Here is a 25,190-nt window from a genome sequence, read left to right as displayed (position 1 = left end):
GGTTTGCTATGATGTGACGGATAGGGGCGGGATAGTGATGGATGCGAGGAGGAGGGAGGTAATGGAGTACATGCGTGGGGTAGTATCAAACTCATATAGAAATTGTTTTATTAAATTTAAAGATCAAAATAGCCGATTAGTTGGGGAGGTGATAGAGGCTGTACACAGTCGGTACCCCAATCCCCCACATGCTACATTCTCGGATGTATGGGGAAGGACGCGAATAAGGGAGATCTTAAGTAATAAAAGATCTCACCTTAAAAAACTCGCGTACGATGACCGGCTAAATGTAGCTGCGGGTGGCTATCATGCCGAGAAACCTGCCACTGCGCACAAACGCGAGTGGAAGGAGGCAAAGAAACGAGCAGAGGGTGGCGTGAAGAGCAGGCAGCATGTGGAGGCACGACGGATCCAGATGGAGACCGTTGGATCTTCGCATTTCGGATCTGGCGGCGTCGAGTCATGGGAGGCAGAGTTCGTAAGTATCCTGTCACTTTATTTGATTGTTTACTTAATTCATTGATTCTATGAATTGTTTTAATCTTACAAATTGTGTTGATTATGATACAGCGACGACGGGTTACGGGGAGGAAGCCCACAACCCACGATACTGCGTATGCTCGCCGGCATAGCAGACGTGACACGTGGGCCATCTTCAGAGCCGAGGGACGTATTACGGACGCGCAGTTTGAGTTGGCCATGAGACCATACGGTCGACAGGTACTTGAAAATTCGTAACGAATGGTTTTGGTTTATTGAATTGCATATATATATACTTATATACTATATATTACTTGAACAGGCACAAGCTGCTGATGATCCACCGGCCGCCGCTGCAGAGGGTGGACGTGAGCACTACTCCTCGGACATTCCGACCGATGCGAGCTCATCTGAGCATGGGGGGAGCACCGAGTCATCATCTGGGTCTGAGTAGTACTCAGACTTGTAGTATCACATTCCATATTTAGGATGTGATTGTATATATTTTTTTGTAAACTCAAGCCATGGGCTACTTCGAGATATGGACTCCCTTGTATACATGTATGAAATTTTGATAGTAATATTGAATTGATTGATCGATAGTATTACATTCATGTCTGTCTTGAATCGTGTAATGACAATGTATGCATTCATGTCGTTCTTGTCTTAATCTCCCTCGTGCATATGTTCTTCGTGGATGGTCTAATGGGATGGTCTAATGCACCAAAAACCCTAAACCAGAGAGTGCTATTGGGTGCTGGAATGCTGGAACAGTATTCAGGCACCAAATAGCACTCTCTGGATTTTTTTTTTTACTCTCTGTTCGCGTGTATAAACGCGTCAAAACTGCTAAAATTCGCGTGTATCTACGCGGATACCCTGAAAATTACGCGTGTATTAACGCGTATAAACTGGCAATAACGCGTGTATACACGCAAGTAAAAACGCGTCTGGGACATGGGAACTGAACAGGATGCGGCTATACACCCGTGTATAAGCGCGTCTAATATAATAAGAAGCGTGTATAGGGGCGTGTATTAACGCGTCTGTATAAAAAAACGCGGCTATACACCCGTGTATACGCGCGTCTGAGAGGTACTTTACACACGGTTTTACACGCATGTCTCTGGCCGCGATTATACACGCGCTGATACACGGGCCCGCTACTTTTCTTCACAAGTCATTTTTAGCGGCTAAGAGCGCGGGTATGAGCCCAATCCCTTGTAGTGGTAGAGTAAGGAAAAGAGGGGAAGAGAGGAAGGGAGTAAGGAAAAGAGGGGAAGAGGGACAGAGAAGGTAGGAAGAAGAGGGAAAGAGGAGGTAAAGGAGTAAGGAAAAGAGGGGAAGAGAGGAAGGGAGTAAGGAAAAGAGGGGAAGACAAAGAGAGAAGGAAGAGAAGGTAGGAAGAAGAGGGAAAGAGAAGGAAGAGAACAAGGGGAAGAGAAGGTAGGAAGTAAGAGGGGAAGAGAAGGTAAGGGGAGAAGGTAAGGGAGTAAGGAAAAAAGAAGGTAGAAGTAAGACTAGGAGATAATTAAAAGAAGAAAAGAAGTATAAGGGGAAAAGGTAAGGGAGTAAGAGGAAGAGAAGATAAGAAGTAAGAGAAGGAGGTAAGGAAGAGGGAAATAGAAGGTAATGGAGTAAGTAAAAGTAAATGAATCAATGACGATAGATGCTATGTTTTTTTTTTGGGTGCAGATTCTTCATGGATCCAGGTTCTTCATCCGATCCATTTGCGTATGGCATTTGGTTTGCAGAGATGCTACATCATTTTGGTCACCAACCTGACCTAGTAGAGCTAATAGAGTATATGTATGCCCATTCCCCTCCTAGATTCCCTGATATGGTCACCCCTCCCTTCCCGAGTGCCAATGTCACTCCATTGCCATCTGTGCCTATGAGTCCAACGACACAACATGCTTCTCCTCTCCCACCCCATTGAGGAGACATACTCCTTCCCAGACACACTCATGCACCTCCTCCTAGTAGGCACCATCACATCAGGGCTCACAGTAGCCACCATCACGTACTCCCTCACAACCACTGTCACGAACTATGTCACGTGCACAATCTCCCAGTCGTGACTTCACCCGTAGTATAGAGCAAAGTAGATGCCGCAGTAGGGAGAGTGGGAGTGGAGGATGCGACGGGTGCTTTGGTGGGGGAAGTGGTAGGGCACGTAGTGGGAAAGGAGTTAGAGGAGACAATGAGGATGAGGAGGAGGTGAGAGAGGTGGAGGTAGTAATAAATTATGATGTGACGGACAGGGGCGGGATCGTGATGGTTGCGAGGGGGAAAGAGGTAATGGAGTATATGCATGGGGTAGTGTCAAATTTGTACAAAAATTGTTTTATTAAATTTAAAGATCAAAATAGTCGATCAGTTGGAGAGGTGATAGAGACTATACATAACCGATACCCGAATCCCCCACATACGACATTCTCGGATGTATGGAGAAGGACGCGAATAAGGGAGATCTTAAGTAATAAAAGATCTCACCTTAAGAAACTCGTGTATGATGATCGGGAAAATCGGGAGGCGGGTGGCTATCTCATGGAGAAACCTGCCAACTGCCTACAAACGCGAGTGGAAGGAGGCAAAGAAATGAGTAGAAGATGGCATGAAGAGCAGGCAACATGTGGAGGCACGATGCATCTAGATGGAGACCATTGGATCTTCGCATTTCGGATCTGGAGGCGTCGAGTCGTGGGAGGCAGAGTTCGTATCTTGTCACCTTATTTGATTTTTTACTTAATCCATTGATTGTATGATTGTTTTAGTCTTACAAATTGTGTTGATTATGTTACAGCGATGGGTTATGGGGAGGAAACCCGTAGCACATGAGATTGCATATGCTCGCCCAACATAGTAGATGCGACACGTGGGCCCTCTTCACAATGCAGGGATGTATTACGGATGCGTAGTTTGAGGAGGCCATGAGACCGTACGATCGACAAGCTTGAAAAATCTAAATGAATGATTTAGGTTTCTTAAATTTTGAATTACATATAGATATACTTATACATGATATCTTACTTGAACAGGCACAAGCTGCTGCACCTGCTGATGCTCTCGATACTGAAGATCACCTGCCTCTGCTGTCACTTCTTCTGCTCCTGCTCCTGTTCTGCACTACACATCAGACATGTATACCAATGTGAGCACATCTGATACTGGAGAGAGTGGCTCGTCATCATTTGATTCTGAGTAGTACTCAGACTCAGTATCACATCCGTATTGTGGATGTGATTGTATATATATATTTGAAACTGAAGCCATGGGCTTTTTTTGACAAACCAATTTGATTTTGTATATATTTGTTTATAATTTAAACCATGGGCTATTTCGACATATGGACTCCCTTGTATATATGTTTTTGCATAATGAAAGCCATGGATTTATTTTAGCACACCTCAAAATTTGATAGTATTGCATTCATGTTTGTCTTGAATTGTGTATTGATAATGTTTGCATTCGTGACGTTCTTGATTCGTGTCTTCACAATGCACAAAATGTTCTCTGTGGATGGTACCATGCATCCAAAAAAAATTTCAAAGAGTGCTATTTGGTGCTTGAATGCTGGAATAGCATTCAGGCAGCAAATAACACTCTTTGGAATTTTTATTTTACTCTCTGTTTGCATGTATATGTAAATAAAGTCTGTCAAGATCGCATGTATAAGTGCAGGAGCTTTGTTGTTGCAAACGCGTGTATTAGCGCAGCAACATTGGCAAAATGCTTGTATACACCCGTGTATAAGCACGTTTGTACTTGCTCATACAAGCTCTTTTACACCCATGTCTGTGGCCGTGATTATACAAGCGCTACTACACGGGCCCGCTACTTTCTTTTCACAAGTCATTTTACACGGCTAGCATCTCGGGGGTATGATCCCGATCCCTTATAGTGGGGTATGGGGAGACAAGGTGCATTCAAGATATGAATGGATTTCTCATAAAAATATGCAAGGGAGAAATATGAAAATCATAAGTCCCCCTCTCCCACAAATGATAAGGAATATACCTTGAAGAATATGCAAGACTTTACGATTTGTACATATTTTTCATGATATGTGAGACCCAGGGGGGGATATTTTGGATTGGGGGGGGTAAAACAAAAATAACACCATAATATGAAAACCAACCTCCTTTCAATATCCTATAACTTTCTCATATACTATCAAAATTTCAAGATGTAAAGACATATTTGAAACTCATTTAGTGTAGAACACAAGCATGCTAGTTCCACTAATTTTAACTCATGGCATGTTGTTAAAATCATCTCATACTCAATACTTTGATAGTTTTTTTACTAAAGGGAGTTGGTGCCCCATGGGCATTTCACCATCCATATTGTGCATTCATTGTCTCTCCCCCACATAAAAATATGCTTCGATCTAGGTCTAGGCTAGTATGAGGGCCATGTAAAGTTTCATCCCAATGGATAAGTTCACTCTAGTATTTGGTTAGTATATGTGTTCTTGTTTATACATCCTCACCTAGGAAGTGCATGCAAAATTAATGGCATTTCATCATCCATATTGTGCATCTAGTGTCTGTTGGCCACCAAAACTTGAACGAATCTAGGTCTAGATTAATAAAGATCCGTGCAAATTTTTGTCCCCAACACAAGCTCACATGCATATTTGGTCAACAGGTGTGCTCTTTTTTATATGTTTTCCTAGGGAGTGCTGCATGGCATCATGCCCGACATTCCAACTCCCATGTCATGCATGATCTAGTGCTAGATGCTAGATGGTCACAAACCTAGATTTATATCAGTACAAGAACCGTGCAAAGTTTTAACCATATAGAAAATGTTTACATGCATATTTGGTTAGTAGGTGCACAAATTTAAATACATGAACATTGAAATGACAAAAACACCATACACTATAGAAACGTAACCCCACTAATAAACACTTGTATGTAATGGTAGAACAAGGAATCCCATTAAGAAGACATTAAAAGCTTCCATGAAAAATACAATGATATGCTCAAACGTCCTATTTCTTTCATGTTTACTAGCTCTACAACTTTAAGAACCCATTCTCAATGAAAGTAGGAAGAAAAATACAATGATATGCTCAAATGTCCTATTTCTTTCATGTTTACTAGCTCTACAACTTTAAGAACCCATTCTCAATGAAAGTAGGAAGAAATACATGACAATGTGATGAAGTGGCTTAAGCTAAGCTAAGAATGGGTGCCTTATAAAAGGTAGCACACTCATCCACTAGGTTGATGTTGACTAAATTTGGTGGAGTTGGCTAAAAATGAGTGGCTATTGTAATTTAACTGATTTTTCTAGTCTACTTGAAATTAGTTGCTTTTGATCAAATTATATACAATGTAATTCCATGCTAATTTTTATTATTTCCATTTTTTATTTTTATCCTAATTTAACATTAACATACCATATATGCCTATCCTAACTTTTATTTTCATTATTGGTATTGGAAAATAACCTATGTGATAAACTATCTTGTAGAGTGGCTTGCCATTTCAATAGGCTAATTATCATCTTATTATTGGATGAAATGCCAAGGCTCTTGCCCACCATAGAGGAATAGGAACTGGGAATCAAAACCCCCATCTTATTCAATCCAAACAAAGGCCCAGACCTAAAGCAGATTCGCCGACTGTACCTTAAGGTTTGCAATCTACATGCCTTACATATATGCACCTTTAAGGATATGCACCTTTAAGAAGGATATGATGGACACAAGATTTTGGACTCTGCAACCATACTTTGCGGTCTTGTCTAAGAGGCCTTTTGCTCGTTCACAACCTCATGAAAGCGGTCCTAGCAACCAACCTGCTACTACGAGCATAGGTCTGAGGATGGGACCAAGAATAGGAAGGGGGCATGTTATGCACCGTACATCCTCCAACTATCTTTCTACATATTTCATTCTTTTAGTCTTCAAATTTATGTTGTATAAAGAAATAGGTCATGGGCCAAGGAAGGGAAAGAATAAAAGGCTAGAAGAGAGGACTCAAAGGATTAGGGTTGACCCTCCCTTCAAAAGCTGTATGTATAAAAGCTAAGTCATTTCACTTTGGTTTTCATTCTTCCATGTAAAGTTTGAGGAAATAAAAACTTGGAGCTTCCTTTCCTCTTACTATCTTGTTGCATTGCTATGATTATGTTTTCCCTTTCACCATGCTCACAATTTCCTTTCTCTACTATCTTTCCCCCTCCCTACCCCTTGCATGGAATGTACGAGAGAAGAATTTGAGGTCGACGGAGTGATGATGTTGCAAGATCATGCATATGATGGCTCTCACAAGGAAGTAGCAATGGAGGTTGAGCTCTCCATAGCAGCTTGTTTGGACAATCCCCATGACATGTTAGTTCGTTGATTGAGCTTAACACGTTTTAAGTCATAGCTAGTTGCGAAGGTATATGCACAGACTTATGGAATAGGCTATGAAGAGACATCAGCCTAGTTGCAAGGGTGGCAACTGTGAGAGCAATGATTGCAATGGAGATAGAAAAAGGATGGTGATTGCACCAAATGGATATCAAGAATATCTTCTTGAATGGTGATTTGCAAGATGAAGTTTATATGACATAGCCATAAGGATATGCGGATGATGCACATCTCGATTTTGTATGTAGGTTGTGCAAACTTATATGGCTTTGAAAATTCACCCAGAGCATGATGTAATAAGATTGGCTAATACCTTGTCACCATTGGATTTGAGATTTCCAATAATGATTTTTCACTCTATGTTGAAAAGAAAGAAAGGGGATTGTGCTTATAGTCATCTATGTTGAAAAGAAAGAAAGGGGATTGTGCTTATAGTCATCTATGTTAATGATTTGATTACCACAGGAGATAGTGATGCATATGTATGTGATGTCAGGATGCTCTTGAAGAAAAATTTAAAATGAAGGACTTGTTCATGGCAAAGGAATCAACAAGTAGATAGCAACACAGAGTGCTATTATTGTGGGAAGCCTGGACATAAAGAGAAGACCTATTATAAAAAGCTGAATGACATCAGAAATGGAAAGTTGCAGCAAAGCAACTATGCATCATCCAATGGGCATGGTGATGACAGAAATGAGCGCCTCTTTATGATGTAGCACATGGTTAACTCCATGATAAAAAATACTGCAGATTGTAAAAATGTATGGTTTGTTGATTCAGGTGCTTCTAACCACATGACCAGTCATGGTGAGTGGTTCAATGATGTCAGAAACCTGGAAAAGCCAGATTATGTTGAAATAGGTGATGATACTGCTCATCCAATTGCACAGGTTGGTAAGGTGCCATTGGCTATGCAGAATGGAAGAACAAAGTACTTGTCAAATGTACTTGTCAGAATGGAAGAACAAAGTACTTGTCAAATGTACTTCATGTTCCAAACATCACCAAGAACTTGATCTCATTTGGCCAAATGGTAGAGCAAGGTTTGCAGGTTAGATTTAACCCTGATGGGTGCTTTGTTGAGGATTTGAAAAATCAGTGCCACTTGGTTGCAAAAGGCAAAAGAAATGGTAGAATGTTTACCTTGGATGCTGATATCCCAAAAGTGCAAGCTACTATATTTGCGCATGGAAGAGGTGTCATTGCAGATATTGAAATATGGCACAAGCGCATTGGGCACGTGAACATACAAAGGCTGAAATCTATGTAAACACAGAGTATTGTTGCAGGTTTGCCAAAGTTCACAGTGGATGGAATGCAAAAGGTATGTGAAGCATGCCAAATGGGTAAGCAGGCCAGACATGCATTTCCACGCAATGCTGAAGTAAGCAACAGGGCTTCGGAAGTGATCCACTCTCAAATTAAATTAATGGAGTTGTAATATATATACTCTAATTGAAACAGGATGCAGTACCACACCCTTACATGGTGCCTTACGTGCGGCGAGAGTACGTAAAGCGTCGACGAGATGATGCTGGAGCTTCGGGATCTATTGTCAGAGATGAGTGGGAAAGGGATGAGAATAGCCCTGCAACCCACGAAGTTGTGGAAGAGGAAGTGTTTGATGATATGGTATGGTATCTTTTTAGGGATGATCCCAAAGGTATGGACGATGATGATATAGAACAAGAGCATCTTTACAAGGCTTCATCGACACCAGTTTTTGAAGGGTGCACATTCTCTATTTTACGTGCTTCACTTGAACTACTCAATATACAAACAGTTTATGGATGGAGCAATGCAAGTCTTGATGCATTATTGAAGTAAGCATTTTAACTTGAAAATTTGAATTAGTGGTTTAGGGTTTAGGATTTAGGACTAATTGATGATATTGGATGCACGCTATTATCAAACATGCTTCCAAAGGGAAATAGACTACCCACCTCAAGAGACATAGTGAGGTGCTATGTGACATCTCTTGGAGGATTGGATTATGATCGCATACATGCATGCGTCAATGATTGCATTCTCTTTTGTGGGATGCATAAGGAGGCTCGACATTGTCCCACTTGTGGTGAAGCAAGGTATAGAACAGATGTGGAGTTTTGATGTACCTCTTAAAGTCTTGCGACACTTTCCTATAATTCCTCGCATCAAACACATGTTCAAGTGCAAATCCATACCAGAGCTCATGTCATGGCATTCCTCACATCGATCGGATGATGGCATGTGGAGAATTCCCGCCGCCGCAGACACTCCTGCTTGGAAGCATATTGAACATGAGTGGCCCAGCTTTAAAACAGAGCCCAGAAACTTGAGACTTGGCCTAGGTATGGATGGAGTGAATCCATTTGGTTTCAAAAGCACCGCATCCAGCATGTGACCAGCTGTGTTGGTGAATTACAACCTTCCACCATCAATGGCGATCAAGAAGGGACATCTTATGTTATCCCTTCTAATTCCAGGGAGACAACAGATATGAAGAGTTTTGATGTACCTCGTAAAGTCTTGCGACACTTTCCTATAATTTCTCGCATCAAACACATGTTCAAGTGCAAATCCATAGCAGAGCTCATGTCATGGCATTCCTCACATCGATCAGATGATGGCATGTGGAGAATTCCCGCAGACACTCCTGCTTGGAAGCATATTGAAGATGAGTGGCCCAGCTTTAAAACAGAGCCCAAAAACTTGAGACTTGGCCTAGGTATGGATGGAGTGAATCCATTTGGTTTCAAAAGCACCACATACAGCGTGTGGCCAGTTGTGTTGGTGAATTACAACCTTCTATATTAATGGCGATCAAGAAGGGACATCTTATGTTATCCCTTCTAATTCCAGGGAAACATAAAGTCAAGCATATGGATGTTTATCTTGAACCGTTGATTGATGAGTTGGAGGAACTATGGAGAGGTGTTGCAGTGGTGGACATTAGTACGCCTCCCTCCTCTCGACACTTCGACTTAAAAGCAGTGTTGATGTGGACAATGCATGACTTTCCAGGATACAGCGATTGTTCTGGTAAGAATTCTAATTACCTCCCTACTCTAATACTATTGGATATATATATTAATTATAAATATTGACTTTATTATTCTAACTTTTATTTATATTTTAACAGGTTTGAAAACATCGAGTAAACATGCATGTCCTATTTGTGGCCCTTCGTTAGTACATGAGTATGCTAACGGCTTGTGTAAGACCATATTCGATAATCATCATCGATTTCAGATCATCCTAAATATGTTGCTAGTAAGAGTAACATTCCTCCACAAACACTTCGTACAAAAGATTGGAAGCGTATTTGGGAGTCTATAAATATTCTTCCTCCAGATGGCATGAACAGGTATAGTAATGTTTTTTCAATCTTGTTTTGTGTAGTCTCTAATTGGATTAAAGCTCACATAGAGCAATCCCTTATGTACGTACTCCATTTTTTTTCGGCTACCATATTGGACCCAGATCAACCATCTTCTTGATCCCATGCACATCTTCAAGAATGTGGGATCTGGTATTTGGGAACATATTATTGGTAAACGAGACAATGTTAGTGTACGCGAGGACTTGCGGGTCGCAGGACGTATGCATCAAGCTTGGCCACGAGAGGTGGGTGGGCATGTTCGTCTTCTACCTGCACCATGGATTATATCAAAGAAAGAGGAGAAGCAGGTAAAGCAGGCCATCACCACTTTGCGTACTCCCACTGGATGCATGAGATCATTTAAGAGAGCCTTTACAACCACTAAGAAAAGAGGCGTTGAGCAACTATATGGGTTGAAGTCCCACGATTGGCACAAGATGCTCCAAGTAAGTGTTTTCCAAGTCTTGTACGTTGGAATTAAATTTTGTAATGCCATAAACCATACATACATGTGCTCTTATGTGCGCAGTTCATACTACCTACTAGCATCGACCATTGCGCAAATAAGAGTTTGAAAAAATGTATTTATAAGATGGGCGAGCTTGTGAGGTATGTAAAACCCATGTCAGATCACCCTTCATTATACCTTGCAAAATGAACGTGCATGAGGTATAACGTACTATTTATTTATTTTTCAGATATGTTAGTTCCAAAGTAATTGATCCAGCCACGTTGGATGATGCGTGTGTTATGGCAGTGGAGGTGGTTTGTTTGGTAGAGACTTTTCCGCGAACCATTCTCATAAGTCAACTACATCTCATTGTGCATTTAGTGGACGAAATCGCTTTATGTGGCACTGTGCATGCACGTTCGATGTTCTTCTTAGAGCGCCTCATGAAGACCTTAAAAGACTTTGTGAGGCAAAGTGCAAGGCCTGAAGGAAGCATGGCCAAGGGTTGGTTGATACAAGAGTCTCTTGTATATATTTCAGAATTTCTTGGTCAGGTGGATAGCTCTTTGCCACGACTATGGAGCAATGAAGGGGACTTGAGGAGGGGACTTGAGGATGACCTCTATTGTGCCTCAAGGAAAAGGACAGAGTAAAGTAATTGACAGAACATTGATTGATGATCTCAATTTCACTTGTATCCTTAATAGTGATGTGATGAGCAGATGGGTTACAAGATATGAGGATGCAAAGACAAAAAGGCAAGCAAAAAGAGCTCTCTTTCGGAGGCAACATGGCTCTCGTAAAGCGTACCCTAAGCATCTAGCAACACTTCCGAATGATATCCATGTTGATTGGTTGCATGAGGAAATGGAGAGAGCAGAGAGGGACGAGGGGCTGCATATCACTGCGGAAGAATGGGAGTATGCACGAGGATGCATGTTAAAGGTACATAGAACTAATGTTTTGCATTAGTTGTAAGTGATTTGCTTTTAATATTTATTCACATTGCTTACACAAATATTGCTTCTATTTTGGTCTAGTGCACTATGTTCAATGCTATATGGTGTGAAGGCAAGCATTTTCGAACACAAAGAATTGATGAAAAGAGGAATACACAAGATTGCGGTGTCATTAGTAGCTTTGAGGGAGCTAATGGAAAAATGGATGATTATTGTGGCACAATCCAAGACATATTTAGGCTTGACTTTCGTCGCTTCTTTGTGTATGTTTTGGATGTCAAATGGCAAATGAACGTGGTGGAAAAAGGGCCTGATGCAACGATAAAACACCATGCAAGTGGCTATGTAACTATTGACTCTACAAAGTTTTGGCAAACAAAGAAAGATAGGCTCGTATTGCCACAACAATGTGAGCAGGTATGCATTTTTTTACTAATGTATTTCATGTATATATATATCTAAGCTCGCATACCCCTTGACTTTTGATATGCTAATTAATTACTATAGTATGTGTATTTGAGTAGGTTATCTATCTACCAATGGTGCATGACATTAAATGGTGGTACGTCATCCCTATAGCACCACGTTCCAAAGTGGTGTATAATACATTCACTGATATGGAGCATATGGAGGATGTAACAAGCTGCAATGAAGATGATGTCGAACATGCCAATGAAGATGTTGTGATCGATGATCAAGAAATAAGAGATGATCATGATAATGAGGATGAGCATGCCATTTCTCATGATCATGAGAATGACCCTACCATTGAGGATGATGGTGATGTTGATGAGGATGATCAGGACATCGATACCATTATCAATGGAGTACAGAATATCAATAGTGGAATAAATTTAATCGTAGCCTTACAAATTGATCAAATGGATATTGATGTTGATCGTTTGGCAAGGATGGATCTTATTGAAGATGAGATCGAACCCTAACCAATCCGTCACTGTATCGTTCTAAATTGATGACATTTCTATTGTATGTGTTGTCTTTTAATTATCATCTCATGATCTATTTTTGAATATATTTCATTGTTGTAAATGCATGTAGTGGGATTGTGTAATGATATATACTGTAATGTACTATGAGATGGTTTAAAGAAAACAGTACACGTGCTGATAAATGCAAATATACACGAGAATTTAAATGCCAAAATACACGCGCCTGATTCTATTCAAATACATGCGCGACCATACACACGCTCGTAATTTATCGCGTGTATGAAACGCATGTATGGCAGCATTGTCTTGTAGTGTAAGAAGGGGAAGCAACAGGAAGGAGAAGATGTGAAAGCTAAAAGGAAACGGAAGCCTCGTAGAAGGTTCTAGGTGTCAGACTTCCCACTGGTGGGGGACGGGCAAACCACCTATGACTTGAAATCTGATATGGTAAAAATAGGTGTCAGGAAGGCCAACATTACCTTGGGCAGTTGGTGGAGATGGTGCCAAAATTGAGAAGGCAATGGAAGGGACTTGTGAATCCAATGGAAAAGGAGTAAGAGAAGAGGTTAGTCAAGGTACTATCTTTAGAAGAGCTTCCAGATAAGGTAGGAACCTTGGTCAAACCTATATAGATGGAGGAGCTCAAATCTGTGTGATTGCCCAATCATGTGTGGAGCAGTCAAGCTTGAGGGTGTCTGGGGTTTTTGGTTTTCGAATCAGGATGGCTAATCATCAAAAGGTAAAATGTCTTGGTATGGTAAAGGAGTTCGAAATTGAAGCTTTTAATGTCAAAGCTACTGTAGATTTTCATGTGATGCCTGCGGGTCTTGGTGCTTTTCCAATTATTCTTGGACGACCTTGGTTGCGAGTGGTGGGTGCAGTACAAGACTGGAGGTATGGGACCATTTCTTTGCATAATAAGCGGGGTAATAAAAAATCTTTTGAGATGCATAGTAGGAGATCTTTGAATGATGTGTGGGAGAGGCCACAAGATTCGAGTGAAGAGGAAACTACCACCAGTACTTCTGAATCACAGATGGATTCATCGACTACTGCTTCTAGTGAAGAAGAGGCAGATGTGGCTTTCCTAATATTAGAGCAACAAGGTAATGAAGATAAAGAAGTACATGAAGTGGGTACTGAGGGAGAAGACACTTTGGGGTCATATGAAGTGATCGAGGAATTACTGCAGCCAAAGATAGAAGTGAAGAAGAAGCAGGAACTGATTGAAGGAATGCTGTGTCTGGATCTCTCGAGTGGAGAGAAAGTTAGGTATGTTAATATGCTGTCTCATTTTCCAGAATTGTTTATCACCTCTTATAAGGAGATTCGAGGATTTAAAGGGCCAGATTTGAGGATTGAATTGAAAGAAGGTGTAAAAACAATTAGCAGAAGCTATGCAGGATGGGACGAGAAATATAATTTGCTCTTTGTGCTTGAGTTTGGATATACTGTGCAGATTTGGAACGGCCGTATGTCTCCACATCCCAGAGGGTTTGGGCATAATAGCCATGGTGATGAGACGTGGTATTTGTGTGGATTCTGGTGTTTCAAAAGATCTGATAAAGGCCATATAGGCACTGCAGTGTGGCATGGAACCACCTTTTAAATATATATATAAACACCACCAAGTGGCAAGCGAAAGAGCAGCCAATTGGCTGCTTGCTTTGCTGCCAGCACAACCTTCAAGAAGGTTGGCAAGGAGAGAGCTTGTGGGAGTTGCCACCTGGAGACCATGGGGATACTTCTAGAGAGAGCTAATGGAGAGGGGTTAAGGTGTGTGAGTGCAAGGTTGGCAAGGAGAGCCAGCGCAGAGAAGAGTGTGGCCGCTCGTTGATATGGAAGTGCTCTGGTGATTTTGTAGAGTCGTTGAAGGTTCCTGCCTTGTGCTACGAGGCTTGACAGGGTGATGTGGTAGAGCTGCAGCAAGGGAAGGTGAGTTGCCGCCTGGAGACAAAGGATTTTTTTGGCGAGTGCAGAGCCGGTGAGTTGCTTGGTCGCCCATGACAGCTGTGGTGCTGGTGATGGACGAGACAAGAAGGACAAGAGGGAACCGCCTTTGAAAATAAGAAGGACAAGAGGGAACCGCCTTTGAAAATAATAAGGGTGTGCGTTGGTAAAACAGAGGTGCTTGGTGGGCAACAGGCGGGAGAGGACTGTCGGCTGGATGCGAGAGAAGCAAGGACGTGGAGGGTGTTGGTGTAGCTACTGGCGACAGACAGCTGCTGGTGGCGACTGGGAAACACCGACACACAAGGGGGCTGAAGGTGTTTGTGGCTATTGCTAAAGATAAGGTGGCAACGTTGATAGGCTTGAAGTGTAGAGGCTGGTGGGTACTGAAGTTGGGCGACTGGTGCAGCCGACAGTGAGAGTGTTGGTTTTTTTTCTCTCTCGGTGGCTTGGTGTTGCTATCAGGGTGGTAGAGGCCGGTAGCATGCATGCAGAGAAGAAGCTAGTGTGAGGGTGGCCACCTTTAGGATGCAAAAGGAGACTACTAGCCGACGGGAGTGAAGGAAGTCGAGTGGAGCCAGCTGGATTGTGAAAGAGGGATTTTTTTTGCATTATTGTGGATAAGTGTGCGGGCTTTGATTATCTTGTGGAATACAGAGTTTGAGGTATCTCTGTGTGGTGTTTTGAGAGATTTCTGTTTCCAGCATCGTGCTGGTGGTGCTCCTTGTGTTTGTTGTGTCTTCCAAGGCTACTGGGTAGGTAGCTATAGAGGCATTTCTTCTTTTCCTAGCCTCCCGACACCGTCTATGCCTGCGAGTCCGATGAGACAGCATGCAGCTTCTCCTCTTCCATGCCCACCGAGGAGACATACCCCGTCCCAGACACACTCACGCACACCCTCCCAGGCACCGTCTCACGTCAGGTCTCACAGCCACCATCACGTACTCCCTCAGAGCCACCGTCACATCAGGGTCACAGCCACCGTCACATAGACAATCCCTCGGTCGTGACTCCACCCACAGCAGTAGGAAGAGTGGGAGTGGAGGATGCGGCGGGTGCTTTGGTGGGGGAGGTAGTAGGGCACGCGGTGAGAGAGGAGATAGAGGGAGAAGAGTTAGAGGAGACAGTGAGGATGAGGAGGAGATGAGAGAGGTGGAGGGAGTGATCTGCTATGATGTGACGGATAGGGGCGGGATAGTGATGGATGCGAGGGGAAAAGAGGTAATGGAGTACATGTGTGGGGTAGTATAACACATAAAAAAGAGCACACCTATTGACCAAATATGCATGTGAGCTTGTGTTGGGAACAAAAATTTGCACAGATCTTTATTAATCTAGACCTAGATTTGTTCAAGTTTTGGTGGCCCAACAGACACTAGATGCACAATATGGATGATGAAATGCCATTAATTTTGCATGCACTTCCTAGGTGAGGATGTATAAACAAGAACACATATACTAACCAAATACTAGAGTGAACTTATCCATTGGGATGAAACTTTACATGGCCCTCATACTAGCCTAGACCTAGATCAAAGCACATTTTTATGTGGGCGAGAGACAATGAATGCACAATATGGATGGTGAAATGCCCATGGGGCACCAACTCCCTTTAGTAAAAAAACTATCAAATTATTGAGTATGAGATGATTTTAACAACATGCCATGAGTTAAAATTAGTGGAACTAGCATGCTTGTGTTCTACACTAAATGAGTTTCAAATATGTCTTTACATCTTGAAATTTTGAGCAAGTACAAACGTTTGTATGAGCAAGTACAAACGTGCTTATACACGGGTGTATACAAGCGTTTTGCCAGTGTTGCTGCGCTAATACATGCGTTTGCAACAACAGAGCTCCCGCACTTATACATGCGATCTTGACAGACTTTATTTGCATATACATGCGAACATAGAGTAAAATAAAAATTCTAAAGAGTGTTATTTGCTGCCTGAATGCTATTCCAGCATTCCAGCACCAAATAGCACTCTTTGAAATTTTTTTTGGGTGCATGGTACCATCCACAGAGAACATTTTGTGCATTGTGAAGACACGAATCAAGAACGTCACGAATGCAAACATTATCAATATACAATTCAAGACAAACATGAAGACAAGCCTTGATTTGCGTGCCTTGTGTAAATGAACGCCTCCTCTTCTTTTATAGCCTTTCTAGACTCCAAAAATCGGCCAAAAGCAACTTTTCTTGGAAAGCGTACGCTTTTGCCATCTTTAGTATGTGCGTGTGCTTTTACCATCTTTAGCGTGCACTTTTGCAAGCATACGCATACGAGTATAGAAAATGGCCATGTTCAGAGCATCGCCGTGCCTGCCTTGTAGATCCGATAGACGAGCTCGATAGCTCATCTCGCGAAGATTGAACCCTCTTCTTTCCCTTTGGATTTGACCTTTCATGGCCGACTCTTCCATCTCGACCTCCGTCTAATACCTGCAACTCTTGACACGAAAATCTAGATGCACTTTTTAGCTCAAAACCACTATGTTAGCAACTTCAAACCTCCATATAGGCATGAAAACGAATGAACCACAAAATTCCCACTCGGACAAAGTTTTTCTATTGAAAAGGATCTAAAACTCTCTCATACAGAGTTTCTTCAAATTATTGCTCTAACCTACTCAAATTCAAGCCGCAAAATCATGCCGACGCAATAATGGACAGAAACCAAAATTTTTCGACCAACACAACTTTCTCAAAACCTTCAAAACATCAAACCCATACATTTTGAACACTAACTATGATGTATATTCCAAAATATTTCACATACAAAATTGGAGCGTCATATACAAGTCGGATGCACTTATACATGCGCCAATACACACGCCTTACTAGTTTCGCTATAGTTATATACATGTTTTAAACAGAATTTTCACATTGATACATGGGATTCTGAATAGAGTACACACGCTTATACACATGAACAGAGAGCAAAAAATAAATAAAATCTAGAGAGTAATATTAGGTGCTTGAATCCCATTCTAGCATTCAAGCACAGATTTTTTTTGAGGTGCATTGCACCATCCACAAAGAAGATTTTGTGCATTGCACCATCTAGACATAAGATTTATTATACATGTGCGATTCAATAAAGATATCAAATTAACTTAAGTGGTTGTATTATTAATACATGCATGACAATATTATCAAAATTTTATGTATGTTGAAATAAGCCCATGGCTTTCACTTACAAACTACGTCCCTATGCCAAAGTAGCCCATGGCTTCAATTATTTAAAAAATATATACAATTAAGTTTATATGCCTAAGAAAGCCTATGGCATCAATTACAAAAAATATATACAATCACATCCTCAATATGGAGGTGATATTGTAAGGCCGAGTACTACTCAGACACATCAGATGACGAGTTGCTCCCTCCATCGTCATGTGAGCTCATATTAGTATACATGTCCGATGAGTGCCCACCCTCTCATTTGCATCTAGGAGAAATGGCAACGGTAGGAGAATCAGTAGGTGTAGTAACAGCTTGTGACTATTCAAGTAAGATATCATATATATCTATATAATGCAAAAATAAATAAACCAAAATCATCACTTTAGAGGTTTCAAGTACCTGTTGACCGTATGCTCTCATGGCTTTCTCAAACTGCGTGTCTGTGTAATATGTCCCTCGGATTTGAAGAGGGCCCATGTGTCAGGTCTGCTATGCCGACAAGCATATGTAGCCTCATGGGATATGGGCTTCCTCCCCATAACCCGTCGTTGTGAGGTAACATAGTTTGTAAGAACAAAATATTCATAGAATCAATGCAAGTAATAAATCAAATAAGGTTTCTAAGAGATAGTTATGAACTCTACCTCCCATGACTCAATGCCTCTAGATCCGAAATGGAACAATCCAATGGTCTTCATCTTAATCCTCTCTGCCTCCACATGCTACCTGCCCTTCACACCACCCTTTGCTTGTTTCTTTGGCTCCTTGCACTTGCATTTGTAGGCAATGATAGATTTCTCGGTGGTATAATAACTTGCAGCTTGATTTACGTGATCATCATGTGTGAGTTTCTTTAGGTGAGATCTTTTATTACTTAAGATCTCCCTTATTCTTGTCCTTTCCCATACGTCCAAGTGTCGCATATGGGGGATTGGGATACCAACTATGTACAACATCAATGACCTTCCCAACTAAACGGCCATTTTGATATTCAAATTTTATAAAATAAATTTTATACAAATTGGAGACCACCCTATGCATGTATTCCATCACTTCTTTCCCCCTTGCATCCATCACTATCCGCCTCCTATCTGTCACATCATAATATATGTCTCCCCCTACCTATGTCACCTCCTCCTCATTCTCACTATCCCCTCTAACGCCTCCCTTTCATTTTCTCCCTCTATCTCCTCTCTCACCACATGGCCTATCACTCCCCTTACCACAACTCCCGCTACAACCTCCACTCACACTCTCCCTACAATGGCATCTACTCTACTCCATTCTATGGGTGGAGTCATGGGGGGAGTGTGTACATGACTGTGCATGTGACTGTGGTCTCGAACTCGTAGGTATAGAAGGTTGTTGGGTGACCTGTGTGCTCATAATGGGGTTGTCGGAAAGACCATATTATTGTGTCTAGGAGGGGGATAGGCTTTCATATAATCGGCAAGCTAATTTGATTCAGGGATGTGCCCAAAGTGATTTAACATCTCTATCATCCAAGCGGCATACACAAATGGATCGGATGATGAATCTAGATTCATGAGATTAACTACAAAAAAAGCATTTGTGTGCATCATGCATCAGAATAATTTGTGCGTCAAGCATCATGCCTTAGAAACACGTGTAGAATCTCGTGTAGAACCACGAGTATAATTCTATGTAGAAGTGCGTGTAAGAGCACATGTACACTATGTTAACACAGGCCAAATGCTGGAATACATGCCTTCCTACATGCGCTCCTTCCAAAACACTTTTGAAAAAAAATGGCCAACCAACCGACCACCATTGACAAAATGATAGGGCTAGACAGAACTCATGTCCTTTTCATGACACCTTGCAAGAAGTACATACTGGTAGAAGACAAAGAAAGCACCATGGACACTTGCATAAACAAAGTAAAGCAAAGGAAAAGGGCAAAGTCACTCACCTCTTGAGAGGTGAGTTCTCCTTCTGAATCTGCTTGTGTGTATGTCCTCTTCCACCTAAGTAGCTATTCTTGGAGTAGTCCCTCGTATGCTTGGTGGCAAAACCTTGAGAGTGAGAGGTGAAGTAAAGAAATGTGTTTTATATTTTAACAGATTTAAAAATATTGGGTAAACATGCATGTGCCATTTGTGGTTCTTCGTTGGTATAAGAGTATGCCAACAACTTGAGTAAGGCCATATTCGATAATCATTATCAATTTCTCCCATCAGATCATCCTAAATATGTTGCTAGTAAGAGTAAAATTCCTCCACAAATACTTCGTGCAAAAGATTGGAAGCGCATTTGGGAGCCTTCAAAAGTGCTTCCTCTAGATGGCTTCCTCTAGATGGCATGAATAGGTATGGTAATGTTTTTCAATATTATTTGGTGTAGTCTATGGGATTAAAGATTACATAGAGCAATATTGTTTGGCATCTCTTGTGCAGGTACTCCATCTTTTTTCAGCTATCATTTGGACCCATCTCAAGGTCAACTATCGTCTTGATCCCATGCACATCTTCAAGAATGTAGCATCTGGTATTTAAGAACATGTGATTGGTAAAAGAGATAATGTTAGTGTAAGGGAGGATTTGTGGGTCCCAAGACGAATGCATCAAGCTTGGCCACCCACGAGAGGAGGGTGGGTGCGTTTGTCTTCCGTATGCACCTTACTAGATTCTATCAAAGCAGGAGGAGAAGCAAGTGAAGCAAGCCATCACTACTTTGCGTAGTCCCACTAGAAGTATGAGATCATTGATTGGAGCCTTTACAACTACTAAGAAAAGAGGTGTGGAATAACTATGTAGCTTGAAGTCTCAGGATTGGCATAAAATGCTCCAAGTGTTTCCCAAGTGTTGTACATTCAAATTAAATTTTCGGAGACCTCAAATCTAATAATCAACCATACATGTGCTCTGTGCCTTTTTGTACTTTTCATTTCCAAAAAGTGGGGGGGAAGTTTTTGAAATTTTGGACATCCATAACTTCTACATATGAGCTCAAAATTTGTCGGAGATTACAGATCCAGAATCTACTTGTCAAGCTCTTTCCATAGATATGTCACATGATATAGTTTTGCTCACTCAATTTTTAAAGTCAATTTTGACGGGAAACTTTGAAATTCAAACTTCTAGCCGTTTGAAGAACAAGAAGGTATCTAAAGTCAAAGAAACTTAACGTTTTAACAAAAAGTCATTAAAATCATAATATGGCAGCTTAAAGGCCCCCTATAGACCTCAACCTTCCCCTAATGCAAGAGCCATATTGCATCCAAAAGAGAGCTCTTTCTGCTTGTCTTCTTGTCTTTGCATCCTTATATCTTGTAACCCAACATCACTATTAAAGGATGCAAGTGAAATTAAGATTATTACTAAATGCTTTATCAGCTACTTTAATCTATCCTTTTCCTTGAGGCATAATAGAGGTCATCCTTAAGTCCTCTTCATTGCTCCATAGTCCTGGCAAAGAGCTGTCCACTTGACCAAGAAATTTTGAAATATATACAAGAGACTCTTGTATCAACCAACCCTCCTCCGCCATGATTTCTTTGGGCCTTGCACTTTGCCTCATAAAGTCTTTTAAGGTCTTCATGAAGCACTCTAGGAAGGACATCTAGTGTGCATGTACAGTGTTGCATAAAGAAATCTCGCCACCAAATTCAATGAGATGTAGCTCGCTCACCCACCAAATACACAATGAGATGTAGCCGGCTCGTGAGAATGGTTCGCGAAAAGGAACCCTCCACCAAACAAACCACCTCCATTGCCATAATGCAGGCACCATCCAACATGGTGGGATCTATTGCTTTGGAGCTCACATACCTGGAAAAAAAAATAGCATGTTATACCTCATGTGCATTTTGAAGAGCTTTCAAATCAAAGTCCAAGGTATAATGAAGGGTGTGGTGCCTGGGAAATACCTCACAAGCTTGCCCACCTTATAAGTACATTTCTTCAAACTCTTCTTTGCATAATGCTCGATATTAGAAAGTAATATGAACTGTGCATATCTTAATCACATGGCATCTTAAAGGGCCCCTATAGACCTCAACCTTCCCCTAATGGTGGTAAGGCATAACATAACCATCTAGTAATACTTCTAAATGATATCCATGTTGATTGGTTGCATGAAGAAAAGGGAGAGAGCAAAGAGAGACAAGGGGATGCATATCGCGACGAAAGAATGGGAGTATGCACAAGGATGCATGTTAAAGATACATACATATAATGTTTTGCATTAGTTATAAGTGATTTGCTTTTAATGATTCACATTGCTTACAAAGTTGCATTTGTTTTGGTCCAGTGCACTATGCTCAATGCTATATGGTTTGAAAGTAAGCATTTTCAAACGCAAAGAATCAATGATAATAGGAATACACAAGATTGCGGTGTCATTAGTAACTTTGAGGGAGCTAATGGAAAAATAGACGATTATTGTGGCATAATCCAAGATATTTTTAGGCTTGAGTCTCGTCGCTTCTTTGTGTATATTTTGAATGTCAAATGGCAAATAAACGTGGTAGAAAAAGGGCATAATACAACAATAAAATGCCATACAAGTGGCTATGTAACTATTGACTCTACAAAGTTTTGCAAACAAAGAAAGATAGATTAGTATTGCCAACAACAATGTGAGCAAGTATGCATTTTTTTATTAATGTGTTTCCTATACATATATATCTAACCTCATGTCTTGACTTTTGATATGCTAATTGTATGTGTATTTGTATAGATTATCTATCAACCAATGGTGCATGACACTAAATGGTGGTACATCATCCCTATTGCACCACATTCCAAAGTGATGTATAATACATTCACTGATATGGAGGATGCAATAAGTTGTAATGTAGATGATGTCGAACCTGCCAATGAAGATGTTGATGATTAAGAAATAAGAGAGGATCATGATAATGAGGATGAGTGTGCCATTTCTCATGATCATGAGGATGACCCTACCATTGGTGCTGATGGTGATGTTGATGTGGATGAGGGCATTGGTACCATTATTAGTAGATAGATTCATAGTGAATTAAATTTATTCATAGCCTTACAAATTGATCCAATGGATATTGACATTAATCCTTTGGAAAGGATAGACCTCATTGAAGATGAGATCAAATTTTAACTAATCCATCATTGTATCATTCTATGTTGATGATAATTCTATTGTATGTGTTGTCTTACAGTCATCATCATCTCATGATTTGTTTTTAAATACACATTGTTGTAAATGAATGTAGTGGGATTGTGCAATGGCATTGTACTGTGGTATGGATTTGCTTTAAAAATATGGTGTTTTTCTTTTAAATATTTTTTCCTAGTTTTGCATGTAAAAGAGCATGTATATGTGCATCTATAACACAATAGTTCTGCATGTATAAACGTGCTTTTACATGCGCTGTTTTTGTTAGTATACATGTGTGTGTAACTACAGAGTTACACACGTGTGATATTACTCAAGTACATGGGTGATAATACACACACCCATCGTTAATCATATGTAACTAATGCATGTAAGTTGACATTGTGTTGTAGTGTCTTGAAATTGGTGAATTTAAATAATTTCATATTTTTGAGGTAGGGGTATTGAGAGTAGTGCTTGAATATAGATTATTTTAATTCTAAGGTTTATTAGAACATATAAGAAACTATGAGGGATTTTGATATGTAAAAACCTCCTATATTACATGCATTAAATTTTTTACTTTTACTTACCTCTTATACCACCTCTATGTATGTGTTTATGGTAACCCCACAAGAAAATAAAACCCCAACTATTCAACTCGCATGATATTGTACATATTTCATGGTGAACTCCCCGCAAAGCAACTCAACAAGCCTATGGGGAGGTAAATTTGAAGCTCGATAGTTTTGCTAGGGTTACTATAATGATGAGCAACTTGATCTTAGAGAGGAGGACATGCCATACGCTGCACAATCTCTCTATAAAACTACTATAGCAAGTGTAGCATGAAACATATCAACTAGCACTAATGTCTATTAAGGTGGATGTAGTGAAGAAGCTAAAATTGATCTTATAGTACCATGTGACGAAAGTGAAAATAAAAGTATCATGTGGCATATACACACATCATTGTAAGAAGAATAGAGCCTGCTTCACACTCGGGTGGTTCACTCAATAGTATATGTGAATATCACATGAGTTCAACATAAGGACATATTTACTTCCATTTTTTCTCACACCTTCATTGACAAAAAGGTTCCATTAAAACAACTTTGGAAACAATTTTACACATTGAATACATTTTATTAATGAAAAATTCACAGATAAGGAGTTTTACAAATAGGCCTTGAACGCACATGATACATAGGTTTTATACATAGTGAACCCCCTGAGTCTTCACACTGAACTCCACCGCATACAAAATAGACTAATAATGTGGGATATGGTAAACTATGTGTCCCAAATATTTATCACTATGCTTTGCTTATCAGAGATGAGCTGCCTAGGATAGAGATGTGTGTTACTATACATCTCAACATGCGACCGGAACCAATCAACAAGATAAGATTAGTTATCAAAGTCAACTAAAGGAAGGCTAGAATGATCCATAAAGGTGGTTAAACACCCATTACGTAGGCAACCAAGTCATCATCACCGTATCATAATCTTATTTAATATCGACATTTACCAATCATTGTGGAAGTATATTCATACCTCTAACTAACCGTGATATGAAAATGTCAACACTTCCCATCAATACAACATGGGTGGAGCATTATACTAGTATCAAGATATAAATTGAAACTACATTATCAATTATAAGCTTCTTACAAGGATTCGAATATAAAAGAAGACATGGAGTTAAACTTGACACAATTCACTACATAAAGAGGATGGTGGATTTGATTAATGTGACTATATAGAAAGCTATACACTCAACTACATAACATAGTCACTCATTTTCTTAGAAGAAGATAATTTTGACATATTTCTACTTAATGTTGTTGTGAAAGGGAGTGTCTCACTCCAAAATCTTTGAAGTATAGATCACATTCTCTCTCTCACACACTTGGAAAGAGGAAGCTCTCACCTAATCACACAGCTACCTAGCCCTCAAGGCTCAAACCAAAAAGGAGGGCTCTTATACCATACTAAAGAAGTGAGACATTGAGAGGTTGAGAAATACCCAAAGAACACTACAGGAGTTTTATTCACGAATTACATTGATGTCACAAAGACTATGGCTTCTTAAGTTGACATAGGATGGAAGGTATGCTGATACGCAACTCTACCTAGCTACACCAACTCTACCTATCAACACTATTGTATCATTTTAGTGAATGAGGTGGTTTCCACTCAATCTACTTCCTCTCTCTATCTACAAGATCCTTCATCTAGTTCGAGTCCATTTTGCAAGCACATACATCGGTTGTTTCATATTCTAAATATATAATAAACATTTTTACTATTTAAAATTATTCAAACTTGTAACATTAGAAAGTAGGTACATGGAAACTTTCATTTGGATACAAAC

This window comes from Cibotium barometz, chromosome 29 (assembly GCF_041138505.1).
Source record: "Cibotium barometz isolate CiBa-2024 chromosome 29, ASM4113850v1, whole genome shotgun sequence".
NCBI classification, from domain to species: Eukaryota; Viridiplantae; Streptophyta; class Polypodiopsida; order Cyatheales; family Cibotiaceae; genus Cibotium; species Cibotium barometz.
The sequence above is the reverse complement of the archived record's forward strand: the minus strand, read 5'-3'. Positions refer to the sequence as shown.